The sequence below is a fragment of the Gossypium arboreum genome, chromosome 8 (genome assembly GCF_025698485.1).
Source record: "Gossypium arboreum isolate Shixiya-1 chromosome 8, ASM2569848v2, whole genome shotgun sequence".
NCBI classification, from domain to species: Eukaryota; Viridiplantae; Streptophyta; class Magnoliopsida; order Malvales; family Malvaceae; genus Gossypium; species Gossypium arboreum.
In genome coordinates, this window is record NC_069077.1 from 30,489,695 (window position 1) to 30,503,836 (window position 14,142).

The window sequence follows — 14,142 nt, forward strand, 5'->3', positions numbered from 1 at the left end:
AGACCATGTGTGGGACATGGCATCGATATGAGATCCGATGTAAGACCATGTCTGGGATATGGCATCGGCATCGATATGAGATTACGTGTAAGACTATATATGGGATATGGCTTCGGTATGAGATTTTGTGTAAGATTGTGTCTGGGATGCAACATCGATATGTGATTTCGTATAAGACATGTTTGGGACATGGCATCAATGTGAGACTTCGTGTAAGACCATAGTTGGACTATGGCATCAAGTAAACGACATACTCAGACATGTAAGACGATTTCTAATTTGACAAATGTTGGTAAGTAAAATTGAAGTTAAATGTTAAAATTTAATTAGATACTGATATTAGGCTCGAGTAAGTAAATTTACTGTTTGAAATTGTGGATGACAAAAACATTTGTAAATAAATCAGTATGTTAATTTGCTTAGAGTGAACTATGTGATTGTGATGATATTGACGATGAATGTTGAGTCATATGTGTGTATTTATGAGAGTCAAGTTAGAGGCTTTACAACTCCCCCTTACCAGTGTTGCTTTTGTAACGAAAAATTTACGAGAATTATGTTGAATAAGTTCACAAGTATGAGATTAAAGAGTTCAATGGTGGGATAATTAGTAATGCAAATAGAGTAGAGTACAGAGTAACAAATGAACTCAGTTTTCAAAGAAATATCTGATTGTTTTAAAGATTATACAGATTATGTAATGTCATGGTTAAAGAAGAAAATTAGTCTCGGCTATTCGACTCAATTGGGTATGAAGTCGAGACTAAATTTTTTTTGAAATGGTTTTCGTTAATGGTTGGAATACTACGGTGTTCATGATAACAGAATTAGTCAGAGAAATGATGTTTGGGTTGTAAAGATGTTTGTGAATAAAAGTTATGATTGAATAAATTATGATGACTTCTTTTGGGTGTTCCATATATTCAGTTGTCCCCAGGAGTTTCTATGATTGTTCTCTTTCTGATGAAATTCTTATCCTATGAGAATATTAGCTAACTATGATTTTAGACAAAAGCACTATTGGACTGGTTGGTTTTTGACCGGCATTTTTTTATTCTCTTCGGAATTCTATTCTATTAAGTTGGAATAAGGATGGTGGTAAAAATTTATGTGAGGCTATTCTTTTGTTTCTACTGAATGATGTTTGTTTTATGTGTATATTCGGAAAATAATGAAATTCCAGAATAGATAAGTATTGTTTTCTTCTGGTTTCTCTGAGAAAATCATCCGGATCTTTATTATTATTTTCTTATGAGTTATGTCCTGGGACTTCTAGTATGGTATCGTATCTTGGATCTTTGTATTTTGGATTTTTATTATCACTCTTATTTCGTAAATTATCAATCATGGTTTATCCTTAAAGTATGTTCTTAGACTTGTGATAATAATGTCTATTATGATTGTATTTCCGGATTCGATAACAGGAATGTGGTAATTCTGGTATCTAGATTTCTCTAATTTTTGTGTAAGGAATTGGCATTGGTAAAGATATAAATGATGGAAGCTCAGGCTTAAATTGTATGGTGGTTTTCCCTTCTCAAGTGAGTTTGACTAAGGTCAGTGAATTCAATCAGGATATCTGTTTCCTAAAGCTAAAACAGTTGAAAAGATTTGTGATAAGCTCATTAAGAGAATTTTGAAGGATTGTGTGTTTGAGTTGTTTTTTCTGCATGAAGAAAGGAGTATTTTTATATGTTATTATTAGATAGTTGAAACCAACTCAGTTGTTTTGTCATAGCAAGCTGGTCGGTTGAAATGTGATTTGAGTTATATGTATGTAAAATATCCTCAAGTATGATAACGAATTGTGTGCATCCACAAGTATATAGACGAATAGTCTGAATAAAGAAATTATATTCTAGAAATTTCGATACAGAGATGTGCCTATTGGACTATTCTAACCAAATGATGTTATTACGAGTTAAAGCGTTCTGATTGGTAAAGTTATCACATTTTTGAAAGTTTGAATGGTTTATTGCATATGAATAAAGTTGGAAACAGTGAAAAGAATTACTAACCGAAGCTCTAATTCTGAGTTCAGTTTGAATTGAGTAAAGAATTTATGAATTTCAGTGATGTACTATTGAACAGATTTGAATAAGTTTTAATACGAGAATGTAAAGAAGCAGTTTGTACTTTCAGACGGTTAAAGTCACAATAAAAGAGAACTTTTAAAGACAACCACTTTTATGTCTATGTTGTGAATTCTATGATATCATGTGTTCGACAGAAAATGTCATATGCTTCCTGAATCCTAATGGGTTAAAGTATCTAATGTTACCGAAAAAGATCTGGAATTAAGACAGTGTCAATGATTTGAGATATTGAAAGACTCCAACCAGTTATCGATTAATAGTTGAGAAAGCAGATATAGTTACAGATGCCAAATAGAAAGATCTTTGCTTATTTTTGCGAGTGGTTACTCGATTGATCTTATTTGATGATGGTCTGTTGTTAGCTAAATAAAAAGCTAAAGTGATGTTTTCTTTGCGAGTTTGAAAAACTCAGAAAGGTGTTAACAAATTGCAAGCTAAACAGGTACAATGTGAAACAACTTTCGATTCTGAATTTTAGAAGTTTTTGTATGAGGCTGAGTAGTAGCTTATCTGTTCTTCTGAGAGTAACAAAGTGTACAGTTACATGAAGTAAATGTTTTGGTGTACGGGTATGAAACCCGATATTTCTGATTCTGTGTAACACCCCGATCCCGAGACCATCACCAGTGTCGGACACGAGGGGTTAACAAGTCAAGTCCACATATTTTGCCCACCAATTTGACATTTCCAGTCGGGCTGGAAAACTGCGTCACTGTCGCCTTAAAAATCATATCTCGAGTTTCAAAACTCGGAAACTGGTTTTGTAAATTTTCCCTGAATTTAGACTCATATATCCATTTATGGATTTATTTCTAGAATTTTTGGTCGGGCCAATTGGTACAGTTTATTAGTTAAAGTCACCCCTGTTATAGGGATCGACTGCTCTGACCTTCGCACGTTACAACTTGAATATCTCTCTGTACAGGGCTTTAATACTGATTCCATTTGTTTCTAATGAAACTAGACTCAAAATGGAATCTGCACATATAAGGCATGACTCCTAATTCTTTCTGGATAATTTATAGTAAATTTTTAAAGTTGCGACAGGGGACCCAGAAACCATTCTGGCCCTGTCTCACAATAGCTTTAATATCTCTTAACAAGTAACTCCTATGACCATTTCGTTTCTTCCATATGAAAATAGACTCATCAAGGTTCATTTACATAGCTGATTCACTATTTAATACCATTCCTACAAATTTTGGTGATTTTTCACATTCACGTTACTGCAGCTGACAGCATCTGTTTTTAAGGTAGGTCTTACTTATTTTGTAGTCTCCATGAACCAACTAGTCTTGCCATACATAGGTCCACATATGATCATTTTAACCATGCCAATGGCTGATCATGTGACCAACATTCCCATTTCAATTCATAGTCACATCATGACACCATATATATATATACAAACCGCAAATAGTCTAAGTTCATTCTTCACTTTTACGAGCCGTTTTCGCATGGCCGTACACATATACATCACCACATTTTTAAACCAACAAGGGGTAGTCCTATACATGCCATTTCAAAGTTCAACCAAAATTTATACCAAAATAGAGGCGTTGATAGTGTGGATGACTTCGACTTTAATGATCCCGAATCCGATTGCTATCGAGCAAAATCTATAAGACAGAGAGCCAAAGCAACGGGGTAAGCATTTTTATGCTTAGTAAGTCTCAAGGAATAAAATCAGCTTTAATTAAAGCATTACATTCACATAACCAAATACATCATTTCACTAATACACATTCACATAATCATACTTACTTCACCATCCCAACTCTTAGGTTCATACACAAATAACGGCTTCGTTAAGGCCGATAACTCGTTCCATCATAGGAGCGGATATGCATACGCTCTTACTCCTAGCGCGCAAAGCACACACCACACTTACCTTGTCATTGGGAAATTTCACAAGTGCATTAGCTAAAATTTTCCAGCAAGCTTATAATTTTCAAATCACATACCTTCGGAGTTTAACCGGATATCGCTACTCGTTCAATCGCCTTCGGGACATAGCCCGGTTATGGTAACCCGCACCAAGGCCTACGGGACTTAACCCGGATATCACGATTTGCACAAATGCCTTGGTCTTAGCCGGATAGAATGACTCGCATACGAATTCCTTGGTCTTAGCCGGATGTAGCCACTAGCACAATTGCCTTGGGTCTTAACCCGGTTATAATTTCCAGCATAATTGTCTTGAGGCTTAGCCCGGATATCATTCAATTTCTCATGCACACATACATCAATAATCATTGGACATACATATTTATTTTTGTTACTAAGGCTCAAACACAATTATAATCACTAGCATAATCGCCTTGGGACTTAGCCCGGTATCATTCGAATACTCATACACACATAAATCAATAATCAATACATCCATATTTCATTCCACATAATTCAAGTAAGGTCACTTCTTGAGGACTTACCTCGGATGTTGTCGAACGGCTTTTACGGCTATTCGATTACTTTTTCCTTCCCCTTGTCCAATTGTGGCCCTCTAAGCTCTTGAGCTAATTCAAACAAATTCAATTTATTAAAACCTCATTGTGCTAGCTTATGGCGAATATGACAAGGAGTTTAAATGGTCATATGGCCACCCTTTAGCTTGAATACACAATGGTCATGCACATTTTATACTACATCAAGCAATTCAATACAATTCATTCGAGCATCAAGGAAAAGCTAAGGCCATCAATAGGCTACCTAAGGCCGAATATACTTGTCCATGTTGAGGCCAATTATGCACTTAATACCACACAAAAACAGCATGCATTTTACTAGTTAATGCTTTGCATATTGTAGCTCAAAACTTATAATATAGCATCAAGCACTCATATGTGTGCTAGGCGAATGTGCTTGCAATTTCACAATCATTCTTCAACATCTTCTTCTTTAAACAAACATATTCATCACTTACTTCATAACCAAAACATCATGTGCAAACATATATATGCATATATGAGCATGGCCGAATTTCAAGGTGTCCATAGCCATCCAAAACACACACATTTTAACTAACATGCAAGAAGCATGAACCATGCTCATGAATGCATCATGGCCGAATATGACAATCATGCCCCTTTTTCAACTTCAATCATGGTTAAACAAAAGAAAACTCAAAGTCTTACTCAAGATGGCTACAAAGAAATCTCAAGAGTAGACAATCCATCATTGCATGCATCATCATCAAGCTTCACACTTAGCATGCAATGGCTTTATCACCATAACAACTTTGGCCAAATACCATTTCCATGGCATAACAAAGATTTGAGCCATGGCTAACATGCACATCAAGTTAGCAACCCAAAACATGCATGAAACTCCTAACACAACCTCATACATACCTTAATCTTGATGCCAATTTAGCCAAATCACCTTCTAGATCTCTTCTAAACCAAGCATGAAGCAAAAATCCTCTTTCTTCCTCCTTATGATTTTCAGCCAAAAGGATGAGAAAGGAAGAACACAACAAATTTTTTTCTTCCTTCTTTCTCAACTCACGGCAAGGGGGGGATTACCACACTCACACACATTTTTTTTTTCATTTTTTTTATCACCCATACACCTTTGTTTATTATTTCACCCTAATGCACCAACAAAACATGTTTCATGACATGTTTAGCCCATCCTCCTTGTCATGGCCGCCACCACCTATAAAGGGGAATTTGACATGCAAGTCCATTATTTTGCATGCATGCTTTAATTAGTCATCACACATTTCCTATCATACTTTCAAAGTTCACTACTAAGTCCTTTCTTGTGGAATTCACCCTTATAACACTAAATCAATCATCATAAAATGTCATACATGAGCACACACATATTATAGGCATCAAAATAAATTTTTAATTATTTTTATGCCTCGGTTTTGTGGTCCCGAAACCACATTCCGACTAGGGTCAATTTTGGGCTGTCACATTCTGTGTTCAGATGTTGATTTATCAACAGGTTAAATCCAAAGATCAAGTGTATTCAGATCTAATACAGTCAGTGATGGTATGGGTGTGATAAAGAGATAAAATCACTATAGACTTCGTATTGGGGTTTTCATAATTACCAATAAAGGAGATGTTATTTGTATTGTGGTTGATTGTTTGGCCAAAAATCCACATGATTGTTTCAGTATATACAAAGTTCCTATTTGACAGATCAACTGAGCTATGTGTTAAAGTTCAAAGGCTATGGGAAAAAGATATGCGAGGCTGAAATCGATTTGTGACCCTAAGAAATTAGTGAAAGTGATTCATAAGATTTGGAAGCAACTTCTTCTGGTAAAATTTTCGGGGACGAAAATCTCTAAAAGAGGGGGGAGTTGTAACAGCCCATTTTTAGGGTTAATCAGAACAGTGGTTTCCAGACCACAATCCAAAGTCAAAATACTTATTTTATTAGTTTAATAAGGTCTACAGCAAGATATATTAATTACATGAAAGATTCGTAAAGAAATTTTACAGTTTAAATGCTTAATTCGGTAAAAAGGACTAAATCGTATAAAATGAAAAAGTTGCATTCTATTAGTTAAAGGAGTTATATTGTGACAGCCCTAATTTGACCTTAGTCAGAAAGTGGTTTCAGGATCACAAAACCAAGTCGTAAAAATAATTAACCATTAAATTTTGTGTTTATTGTATGTGAAACAGGCATGTGTGAAAGTTTCATGCTTCAATTTTGTCATTTGTATGGGAAATTATTAAATAGGACTTATGTGAGAAAATTTAGAAATGTGTTAGGCAAATGTTGAAGTGACTTATTAATGCATGTTATAAAAATGATGGGTTTGCATGTCAAATTTCCATTTATGATAAGTAGTGGCCGGCCATGATGGGATCATATACATATAATATGTATTAATTATTAGTTAGTAGTTTTATATTTTATAACATAAATAAATAAAAAGGAAAAGTAATTAAAATAAGGAAAGGAATCGTGAAGAAAACAAAGTATCACCTTGTTCTTTTTAGCCGTACAAGAAGAAGAAAAAGAGGGGGGGCATTTGGCCTTTTGAATGAAGAGAAGGTTAGTAAATTATGTTAATTTTTTTTGAAATCTTAGTTTGTTTTAGGTTAATCATCATGCTTTTTACCTAGCCCATACTAAAATTTTGAATTTAGAGGGTTGAATGGAACTTTCGGTTATGGTATATAAGAGAAGAACTTGATTTTTTTATTACCCTTAAGTTTTGATGGAAAAAGAAACAAAAGATTGTTGATGAAAGAAATTAATCTTGTTAAAACTTTAAACTAATAATACCCATATGTGTGATAGCTTAACATAGACTTTGTTTAAAGTCTTGATCAAAGGCCAGTTAAGTGTTTTGAAATGGATAAGCTAGGTGTTTGATTTTTGTGTTTGGTTCGGCATAGTACATGATATTTTGCTAGTGAGGTTTTGAATAATTTAATTAATGTTAGATATATGAAAAATTCTTATGTTCGGTTTTGGACGATATATATATATATATATATATATATGTACAGCTAACCTATTTAGCTATTGATGTCTAAGGTGTTAAATAATAAAACTCTTGATGACTTGGGTTAAATAGCATTCGGCCAAAGACTATATGGGCTTGCTAATTCGGTTTAAGTGAAGAAATTATGATAGAGAGATATGACGAAATTGTGACTTATTATCGAACTTTCTTTGTGGTTGTAAGGTTATTTTATAATGTGTCATAACATTTAATTAGTTAGTCGAATTGATGAGAAAAGAATTTGGAGTATTTTATGGCGTCTTAAGCATATTATTCAATTGGTAAAGTTGAGTAATGATTCATGTACGAATGCTTGCTTAGTCGTATGTTATGTTTTGTTAAACTTAGTAATAAATATATATATATATATCTTATAAGGCTATAATAGTAGATTTAGGGGACTTTGACAATTTAAATGATGCATTTGACTTGTGTACCGACTTAGGATGATATGTGTTTCTATATGAAGTTAGATGGTGTTGATGAAATTCGATAATGCATGATGTTTAAATAGTATTGAACAAGGTCATTGTACTTAAATTGTATGACATACATGTATTGAATGGAATTGCGCAAGTGAAAAATAATTAAATAAATTTATTTGTTTAAATTTAAGCTCAAGAGCTAAGGGGATCAAAATCCGATAAAGGAAAGGAGAAAACAGTCGAGTAGTCTATCCGTAACTGCCCCAAATTATACTCGAGGTAAGTCTTTAAGTAATGGAACTTAGCTTATGATTTGATAAAGCAATTACATATATATACATATATGTGTGAATGTTAATTAGGGTTTAAATCTGAGCTTGGTCTCAAAGGGCTTTTGAGCCAGTGTCATAATCCGAGCTTGGTCTCGAAGGGCTTTTGAGCCAGTGTCATAGTCCGAGCTTGGTCTCGAAGGGCTTTTGAGCCAGTGTCATAACCGAACCTAGTTTCGAAGGGCCTTCAGGCCAATGTCATAATCTGAGCTTGGTCTCGAAGGGCTTTTTGAGTCAGCGCTAAGAATCGGGCTTGGTTCCGAAGGGCGTCTGTGACGGCATAATATTGAGTTGAAAACTCGTAAATATTCGTACGAGAAATCATATAATACATGTTGAAACAATTTTAAACAAATGTGCTACTTACAAGAACATAACTAGGTAAGTAATTTACTCGTTGAGAACATGATTATGTTAAATTATGACTTTGAAATTGGTGGGGATGCTTAGACCATTGTTTAAAATCATTGAACGCTTATGATCGATTATGATGTATGAGTTCAATTAGAGAGTTCAACTTCACAAATGTGAGATGTAGGTGTATATGCATGAGATTGACACGGAAATGTGAGATGAACGTATTCGACTATAGAATGAATTTAGTTGTATATATATATTGCTTTCACCTTTGTGATATGAATGATAAAAGTAGTACCTTAGTTATTTTCTATTCGCCAAAGGATGAAAAAATAAACTTTGATATTATTATGCCACTCTTTTAAATGATTTCATTACTTAAACTTACTAAGCATCAAGTGTTTAATCTTTTGCTTTAATTCTCTTTTATAGATTTTGTTCGTCAGCTATCGGACTCGGGAGTGTCAAAGTTGAAGTCATCCACACTATCTAAGCCCTTTGGTATATTTTTGTTGAACTTTGATAATGGCATGTATAGGGATGACTTTTGTTGTTAATTAAATACCTTTTGGTAATGTATGTGTGTATAGCCATGCGAAAATGGCTCGTATAATTTGAGTATGGCATTAAAATCATTTTGTGTATATATGCATGGTCTTATGATATGGTTATTGAGTGGTATGGAAATGTTAGGTAAATGATCAGCCATTGGAATTGCTAATTATGATCATATTTGGTCCTATGTATGTCAAATTACTAGCTAATCCATGGAAACCATGAAATAGGTAAAATTTACCACAAAACATTTTTCAGACAGTAGTAGTGAAGTGAGTCTGAAAAATTACTAAAAATAGCAGAAATGGAATTAAATAATGAATAAAATATGGAATCGAAGATTGATGAGTCTATTTTCATATGAAAGAAGCAAAATAGGTATATTAACTATATTTTGTGAGATGTTTAAATTTTTGTGAAACAGGGCCAGAACGATTTCTGGATCCCCTATTATAACTTTGAAAATTCACCATAAATTTTACAAAGATAATTATAAGTCATGATTTATATGTACAGATTCGTTATTGAGTCTAGTTTTATTAGAGACAAATGGCATTGTCATTGAAGCTCTGTAAAGGGAGATATCTAATTCGTAATACACAGAGGTCAGGGTAGTCAAACCCCGAAACAGGGGAGACTTTAACTAATAAACTGTACTAATTGGCCCAACCAAAAATTCTAGAAAAATTTTTTTAGATGGATACATGAGTCTAGTTTCAGGAAAAATTTACGGAATTGGTTTTCAAGTTTTGGAACTCGAGATATGATTTTTAAAGTGACTGTGATGCAGTTAGCCAGCTTGTCTGGAAATTTTAAAATGAACTGTGTAAGTAAATGAATTAAGTCCGTTAACACCTCGTGTTCGACTCTGGCAACGGTCTCGAGTACGAGGTGTTACAATTTTATTGGTATCAGAGCCACGGTTTAGTCGACTCTAGGACTACCGTAATACGTTCGGGTCTTGCTATACATGCCATTATGTGTTTATTTGATAGTGTGGTGATTTCTGACCGTTAAAAATGTGTTTACTGATAGTAATGGATCCCGATCCTAACCGAGCGGTAGCTGATAATGTTGGGAATGTAGCGCCTTCTCCCGCGCAAGGGATAGTGCCAGTGGACTCTCAACCTATTGCTAGTAATCAGAACGATGAAGCTAGACAGGCTTTTTATAGCGTGATGAATGATTGGTTCAATCAATATATTCGAACTAATACGGCTGTTCCATAACCCCCACTCCCGACTAATACAACCCCTGCACCTGTGATACCTCCGGTAATTGACCAGATGAGGTTAAATAAGCCCCCAGTTGATAGAATCCGAAAACACGGGGCTACTGAATTTAAAGTTACAGACAGCGATGATGCCGAGCAAGCTGAATTTTGGTTGGACAACACTATTCAGGTACTTGATGAACTATCTTGCACACCCAATGAATGCCTAAAGTGTACTATCTCCTTGCTACGTGATTCTGCCTACTATTGGTGGAATACGTTGATTTCTGTTAGCCCAGAGAGCGAGTAACTTGGGAGTTTTTCCAAACCGAGTTTGAAAAAGTATATCACCATAGATTCATTGATCAAAATGGAAAGAATTTGTTGAACTTAAACAAGGTTCCATGTCGATTCATCGATTATGAATGAAAGTTTGTGAGGCTTAGCCATGCGCCGAGAATGCATTTCTTGAAGTCAGAATGTGTAAACGTTTGAAGATGGATGAACGAAGATATAAAACGTATGTTGGCATTTTAGAAATCGAGAGAATTTGTAGTACTTGTCGAAGCGAGCTTGCAAAGTCAAGAGCTCAAGAAGGAGAAAAGAAAAGGCGATATGGGAGCAAAGGAGTTTCAGAAGAGATCTTGGGAAGCCCTTTCAACATCATCGAAGAAATTTAGAGATGATTTAGGCCGATCTAAAGACACTTGGTTTTTCCAGACGAGATCGCGATCGACCTCCCGTGAGTACGCCGAGTCACTTGGTTGCCGTGTTGGAAATGATCGTCGAACAGGACAGAGTGCCGATTGTGGTAAATGGCATTCGGGGAGTTGTAGATTCCATGCCCGCTCCTGTTATAAGTGTGGATCAGCTGACCACTTTATTAAAGATTGCCCGAGATTGTCTGAATAGAATGTAAATCAGAGTGGGAAACCGGGTGCTACTACTGCTCGAGGTAGACCATCTAGAAATACGGGAAATCCTAGTGGCGGTCAGAGAGGATCTAGAGATGCTACAACCAGATCTGAGGCTCGTGCTCCTGCTAGAGCTTATGCTATACGTGCACGAGAGGATGCTTCCTCGCCAGATGTTATTACTGGTACTTTCACTCTCTTTGATACTAATGTGATTGCATTGATTGACCCTGGTTCTACTCATTCATATGTATGTGAGACTTTAGCATCCAGTAAGACTTTACCTGTTGAGTCTACTAAGTTCGTAATTCGAGTATCGAATCCCTTGGGTCGTTATGTACTTGTTGACAAAGTGTGTAAGAAATGTCCCCTAGTAATCCGAGGTTCCTGTTTTCCGGCTGATTTGATGCTTTTACCATTTGATGAATTTGATGTTATCCTTGGTATGGATTGGTTGGCCGTACATGATGCAATTGTAAATTGCAAAAGAAAAATCATTGATTTGAGGTGTGTAAATAACGAGATAATCCGAGTTGAGTCTACTGACTTGAATGGGTTGCCAGTTGTAATATCATCGATGTTGGCTCAGAAATATGTAAGAAAGGGGTGTGAAGCATACCTTGCGTATGTACTTGATGACAAAGAGTTAGAAAAGAAGCCTGAATCTGTGCCGGTGGTTTGTGAATATCCGGATGTTTTTCCCGAAGAATTACCGGTTTACCACCGTTCGGAGGTAGAGTTTGGTATTGAGCTTGTACAGGACTACACCGATTTCGATAGCTCCGTGTCGTATGGCACCAACCGAGTTAAAGGAATTGAAAGTTCAGCTGCAAGAGTTGACGGATAGAGGTTTCACTCGACCGAGTTTCTCACCTTGGGGCGCACCAGTTTTGTTTCTGAAAAAGAAGGACGGAACCATGAGACTGTGCATCGACTATCGTCAGTTGAATAAAGTGACAATAAAGAATATTTATCCGTTACCGTGTATTGATGATTTGTTCGATCAACTGAAAGGAGCCTCTGTATTTTCGAAGATAGATTTGAGATCGGGTTATTATCAGTTGTGAGTTAGAGACTCAGATATACCCAAAACTGCTTTCAGAACGAGATACGGTCACTATGAGTTCTTAGTGATGCCGTTCGGGCTCACTAATGCCCCTACGGTATTCATGGATTTGATGAATCGGATCTTCAGACCATATTTGGATCGGTTTGTAGTTGTGTTTATCGATGACATTCTGGTCTATTCGAGAGATGAAACCGAACATGCTGAGCACCTGAGATTAGTGTTACAGATTTTACGGGATAAGCAGTTGTATGCTAAATTCAGTAAATGTGAGTTCTGGTTGAAAGAAGTTAGCTTTTTGGGACACGTGGTATCTGCATCGGGTATTAGAGTTGATCTGGGAAAAATATCAGCCATACTCGATTGGAAGCCCCTAAGGAATATTACTGAAGTCCAGAGCTTTTTGGGACTTGCCGGTTACTATAGACGCTTTGTAAAGGGTTTCTCGATGATAGCCAACCCAATGATGAAACTACTCTAGAAAGATGTTAAGTTTGAGTGGTCAGAAGAATGTCAGAAAAGTTTTGATCTATTGAAAACTAATTTGACTGAAGCTACGGTACTGGTACAGCCCGAATCTGGTAAAGAGTTTGTCATTTACAGTGATGCATCCTTACTTGGGTTGGGTTGTGTGTTGATGCAAGAAGGTCGAGTTGTAGCTTATGCATCGAGGCAATTGAAGCCGCATGAAAAAAAATTATCCAACCCATGATCTTGAATTAGCTGCCATCGTATTCGCTTTGAAAATATGGCGACATTACTTATTTGGTGAGAAGTGCCATGTATTTTCGGATCACAAAAGTCTCAAACATTTGATGACTCAAAGAGATTTGAATCTGCGACAAAGACGTTGGCTTGAGTTGTTAAAAGATTACGAGCTTGTCATTGATTATCACCCGGGAAAGGCTAATGTGGTTGCGAATGCTTTAAGTCGTAAATCACTATTTGCTTTACGAGCGATGAATGTACACTTGTCTGTTCTATCCGATAATGTGTTAGTAGCAGAATTAAAGGCTAAACCATTGTTGATTCATCAAATTCGTGAAGCTCAGAAAGTTGATAATGAATTGGTTGCAAAACGGGCTGAATGTATTTCGAATATGGAGTCAGAGTTTCAAATAGATGATGACGATTGTTTGAGGTTCAGAAGTCGATTGTGTGTTCCAAGAAATTCAGAACTTATATCGATGATTCTAAACGAAGCACATTGTAGCCGTATGTCAATTCACCCGGGGAGTACGAAAATGTACAACGACCTGAGACGTCAGTTTTGGTGGCATGGTATGAAACGAGACATTTCTGACTTCGTTTCGAAGTGTTTGATATGTCAACAAGTGAAAGCGGAACATCAAGTGCCTTCAAGATTACTTCAGCCGATCATGATACCCGAATGGAAGTGGGATTGAGTCACAATGGACTTTGTGTCTAGATTGCCATTGTCATCAAGTAAGAAAGATGCGATCTGGGTTGTTGTTGATAGACTGACAAAGTCGGCTCATTTTATTCCTGTACGTACGGATTATTCCCTTGACAGGCTAGCTGAAATGTATGTATCTCAGATTGTAAGGTTACATGGAGTACCCATTTCTATTGTGTCCGATAGAGATCTGAGGTTCACATCGCGGTTTTGGAAGAAATTGCAAGAAGCTTTGGGTACCAAATTACATTTTAGCACCATTTTTCATCCTCAGACTGATGGTCAATTCGA

General features: G+C 36.1%; 1 long non-coding RNA gene across 1 annotated transcript; it reads right to left on the reverse strand.

Moving 5' to 3' along the window:
- Window positions 1-3,479: 3,479 nt before the first annotated feature.
- LOC128296374 (uncharacterized) lies at window positions 3,480-4,176 on the reverse strand. Its single transcript, XR_008286984.1, has 2 exons — window positions 3,861-4,176; window positions 3,480-3,715 (listed from the first exon to the last, which is right to left on the reverse strand). It is a non-coding gene; the product is annotated as an uncharacterized LOC128296374 (long non-coding RNA).
- Window positions 4,177-14,142: the final 9,966 nt, after the last annotated feature.